The following is a 5,258-nucleotide window of genomic DNA, read 5'->3' as shown; positions in this document are numbered from 1 at the left end:
TGTTTTTGTTGTAAAAGAAAATGATTTTGCAGAATTCTTATTTGAGTACTTTTCATAGTTCATAGAAAATTATTTTAATGAATGCCTATATTTAGCCAGGTGATGGTGACGCATCCCTTTAATCCCAGCACTCAGGAAGCAGAGACAGGCAAGTCTTTGAACTCTAGGTCAACCTGGTCTACAGAGTGAGTTCTAGGACAGCCAGGGCTACACAGAGAAAACCCTGTCTCAAAAAATTTAAGAAGAAAGAAAGGAAGAAATAGAATGCCTGTACTAATTGTATTAGTTAGGGTTACTGCTATTGCTGTGATGAAACACCATGACCAAAAGCAAGTTGAGGAGGAAAGACTTTATTTGGCTTACACTTCCATATTGCTGTTCATCATCAAAGGGAGTCAGGGCAGGATCCTGGGGGCAGGAGCTGATGCAGAGGCCATGGAGGGGTGCTGCTTACTGGCTTGCTCCTCATGGCTTGCTCAGCTTGCTTTCTTATGGAACCCAGGACCAGCAGGCCAGTGATGGTATCACCTATAATGGGCTGGGCCCTCCCCCATCAATCACTAATTAAGAAAATGCCTTACAGCCAGATCTTATGGAGGCATTTTCTCAGTTGAGTTTCTCTCCTTTTAAGTAGCTCTAGTTTGTGTGTCAAGTTGACATAAGACTAGTCAGCACATTAAATCAAAAGAAATAGTACTGAGATGCACACATAAGGTCTGTAATTGAATGTGATAGCAAGGAAAATGTGGAAAAAGCAAGAAACACTTCCTACTTAGCACATAGATGTTACTACCCAAGGTTGGTTCAAGGAAAAAACACATTTTTTTGATACCACTTTTCTACTCAGATTTTATATTATCTTGTAATGTTTAGTACAATATGGAAATAAATTTACCCAAACACTCATAATGATTTAGCTCTAACAGAACAAGGAGTTACCATTTCATTGTATATGCTAGGTTATATATAAAGTTGCTGGAAATAAGTAGGCTTTTAAAATTCCACAAGGTTTTCATTGTAGCAGGATTACATTGTCATTGACTTAGATGTGTATACCTATATATTTAATTGCAAGGTCAACTTGGGTTCTTTATGAGGCTACTGGTGGTTTTAGGGCACACAGGACCGCCAAACAGAACTGTTTTATTTTAGGACTTAGTACTAGGACTATCAATAAAGCCATAGTGCTTGACATCTGTAAGACTTACATCATGAAATTCTCTGTTGAGAAATTATACTTTAGTTTGATTTACTCGCCACCTCCCATGGCAAGAGGTGGGAGTTGACTACAGTAGCAACTCTTGACCCGTTTGCGCCTGAGTTTCCTCCAGATTACTGTGATAAAATACTCAGACAAAAGCAGTATAGGGAGGAAGTGCTAGAGAGTTCCTTTTGCCTCATGGTTCGATGTTGTAGTCCATCATAGGAGGGAGGTCACAGCAGCAGGGACTTGAAGTTGTTCCTATCACATCTGTAACAAGGAACAGAGCAATGAAGATGGATATTGTCAGTATTCAGTTTGCTGCCTCTGCTATAAAGTCCAGGATCTCCTGCCTAGGAAATGGTACCACTCAGTGAATTTCATCTCAATCAAGATATCCCTCCAGGCATGCTCAGAGGCCCATCTCCCAGGAGTCCTGATGTCGTCAACTTGACAACACTAACCTTCACACTCCCTTAGCTTGTCCTAGCGAAACCTAGCTCCTTTGTACCCACTGTGCTCCAAGTTGGATTAAGATACCATGACGTTATTTAGAATAAAGTATTAATGAGCAATGAAATACTAGAAACTAAAGAGAAAAAAACTCGTCTTTTATGATTCAAATCCATGCATGTTACAGAAACAAGATAGAACTGTGGGAATTTTGTTTGAGTAACAAACAAAATATGGATTTATCCAGTGATTACTAAGTAACACACAGATAGAGCTGTGAATAAAGTTCTACATGCAGTAACCAAAGGCATGGCCATAACTGCTACAGTAGTCCAAAGGAAACGTAAATGATGTCTGATATTGATGTATGATATCACGGTTTTGCTGAAGAACAGAAACAAAGCCAAGATGTTCTGATTCACTGTACTTCCTAGAAACCACAGACCTGATCACAAAATTTATGTGCATTTCACATATGCTTTTAGAAAAGCCTTTTCTTTTTTAGGTTGCTAATTCAAAGAAGAAAAGATTGTCCTTCATAATTGCAGTTTCTTTTGAAAGTTCAATGGACATTTACTATTGGTTTTTCCTATAGAAAAATGGAAAATCAGTAGTGTTATCAGCACAACATACTTAAGAGTACCTCTCTAAAAATCTGCTATAATTTCACTGTATTTTATTAAAATGTTTTTCATCTGTGATGCTGAGAAATAATTCCAAAATAAAATTATTTTTAAAATACCTATTAAGAGCTGGTGATATATGTCTGTAACCCCAGCTCTTGGGAGGCTGATGTAGGAAAATTGCCCAGAGTTCCAGGCCTGCAAAGTGAGACTCAGAAGAAAGAAGGTCTCCTTTATCTTTAAAGATATGAAGCCCCATGATTTTTCCAGAGGTAAAATTTGAAGTTGGGGCTTTTTGTTTCCACTGGGGTGGAAGAACTCTACCCTTTGTTTTCAAGGGCACTTCACATGGCTCAATTGGCCTTCTCAGCCTTGTCCTTCACAGCTTCCCTTCAGAGAATTGTTCTAGTCCTCGTTCTCCAGATTTCCTGTACTTTTCAACACACACACGCACACACACACACACTCACACGGTTTTCATTGCAGGTCTGTGTTGAACCTACTAGAACTTAGTTTCAAGCCTTACTTTCTTAGATCAAGTGTGGACTCCTGAAGGACAAGAGCTCCCACCAGTCCCAAAGCTCTGCCTAGAGGGATTGGGCACATTAGCTGAGGGAGACAGTACAAAAGCAGTGAATGCCTGGTGGTGATAACAGCTTCATCAGCAGGAACCTTGCCTTCCTGCTGGGCATGATGGAGCATGCTTGAAATCCCAGCACTCACAAGGCAGAGGCAGGAAGATAGGTTAGAAATCAACCTACACTATTTGGACCCTATACTCCCACCCTCAATAAAATGTAGTACCACAATATCAGCCACTGTGCTCCAACGAGAGTCCAAGTCTGGTCTGGGCAGTTGAAAAATAACCTTAGTTGTAAAATTTTAAGGGGGAAGAGGGTGGGAGTGGGGGGTCAAAGCATACCTCAGTGTTAGATGACTTGCCCAGCATGCGTGAAACCTCGGGCTTAACCTTCAGTACCTTCAAAGGAAAATTAAACACACACGAACACACACACACACACACACACACACACCATAACAAAAACTGTGTGTTCCTGTAAAAATCCTGTGATACTAGAGTAACAGCCACCCACCACTTAAACCCTGTTGACTTGTGCTCAGCACCAAAATGCAGTTTCTTGGAACAAACTCACCCAGGATAACCTTATAGGATTGACATTTGGAAGTACATCAACAGTGTGATATTTGTCCTTTAGTCATATTTATAAAGGTCATATTAAATGTTTAGAAAATCAAAGAGCATTTTATCAAAGAAAGGTAATACCTTACCATACCAGTCAGTCTGGTTATAAGAGTGAGATGCCATGTTTGCCATTTCCAGCCTGTGCCTGGGGGCTTCAAATTGCTCTCTGCTCCACTTTAATCTTCGGTTCAGGGAGGGGCAAGTATGCCCATATGTCCTCTATGCAAGACCCCTGCAAACCCCATGAGTGTACCCCACACCAGTTCTAGCCCTTACGAACAGGTAGCATTCTTCGCAGCCACAGCATAGTGACTAGCATTTAGGATGTAGTGTGCTTACCAAACCAGATCTCATACACTGAGCAGAAGACTCTGGGTCCTTTTGAAAAATGCCTTGTGTAAAGAGCCCCTGACTCTGAATCCTTAGCCCCAGGCATCCTGAAATGCTGGAGATTCCAGGTAGGCAAGTTTGTTTTTCTGTCAATAAGAATACAACTGTGAGTTCCAGAGCACCAATGCAACAGAAACTGAGTTGGTAATTTCTGATAAAGGTTAATCACAAGGGTAAATAGCTATCCAGAGCATCCAAGTGTACTAGCTCCAGCCCTGGCCATAAGAGCACAGTTTTTGAGTTACTCCTAGAGGATTATGTGGAGAAGGAAGCTTCTACAGAGGTTAAAACCCTTTCCAAAGCTTGAAGTCATTCATTGTTGCTTGAGAACAGGATTAAGATGTTTTCTGATGCAACAACCTTTTCTTCTGCTAAGCGTGACATGAAACTCCACCCTCATTGCCAAGTGCTCACAGGGAAAGCCAGGCCCAACCTTGTCTAATTGCCTGCCAGTCAGAACTGGGTAATGCAACAATTGGTAACTTAGAAGCCCGTTGAAAATAATGTCCCACCCTGGTCAAGGCCCTCTGAATCTGAGCTTAAGTTTGCCCAGGATCTCCCATGTGTTCTGTCTGCAAACTGACATTGGAAAATGTCAAAAGGAAAAAAAAAAAAAAGACTAGACTTCCTTTTTTCTTTTCTTTTTTTTAAGAATTAAAAAAAAATTATTTCAATGTATGGGTGTTTTTGTCTACTTGTATTGTTATATTATCACTGTGTGTGTAGTGCCCATGGAGGTAAGAAAAGGGTGTCAGATCCCCTGAAACTGGAGTTACAGACAGCTATGAGCTGCCAGCAGCTATGTGGGTGCTAGGAATTGAACCTAGATCCTCTGGAAGAGCAGCCAGAGTTTTTAACTGCTGAGCCATTTCTCCAGCTTCCCAGAAGACTAGATTTCTATTTCTAGCTGTGACACCAAATGGCCTCATGGTCTGAAATTTCACAAACCCCTTTCTTTGCCTGACTGAGGAAAAGGAAATCCCTCTGCCTCAAACAGCTGTTATGAAATCACATGGTAAAAGCACTTTGCATAGTTAAAAATATTCAGTGCAAATAAGACACCACTGACTATGTGAACTTCAAAAACAGTGACATCTGATAGGGTGAGGGACTTTCCTCACTGAAGACAGAAGAAACAGCAGCCTTCACATTGGCTTGGCAAGCACTCACTCATCCTTCAATTGCTTGCTGTTCATAGATTTTCCAATGTAATTTTACCTTCCAAGAACTCGCCTTTAGAATAACTACTGAAAGCTTGCAGGACTGTGATTCGTATTTGGCTACGTAGCCCACAGCATGAGATGTGTTGTGCCTGTACTTAGTCCTCAAAGATCTGCTGCACTGGGGGGGGGGGGGGGGAGAAAAGAAAGAAAGGAAGGAAGGAAGG

This window comes from Onychomys torridus, chromosome 6, assembly GCF_903995425.1.
Source record: "Onychomys torridus chromosome 6, mOncTor1.1, whole genome shotgun sequence".
Classification (NCBI taxonomy): domain Eukaryota; kingdom Metazoa; phylum Chordata; class Mammalia; order Rodentia; family Cricetidae; genus Onychomys; species Onychomys torridus.
Note: the sequence above shows the minus strand (reverse complement) of the source record.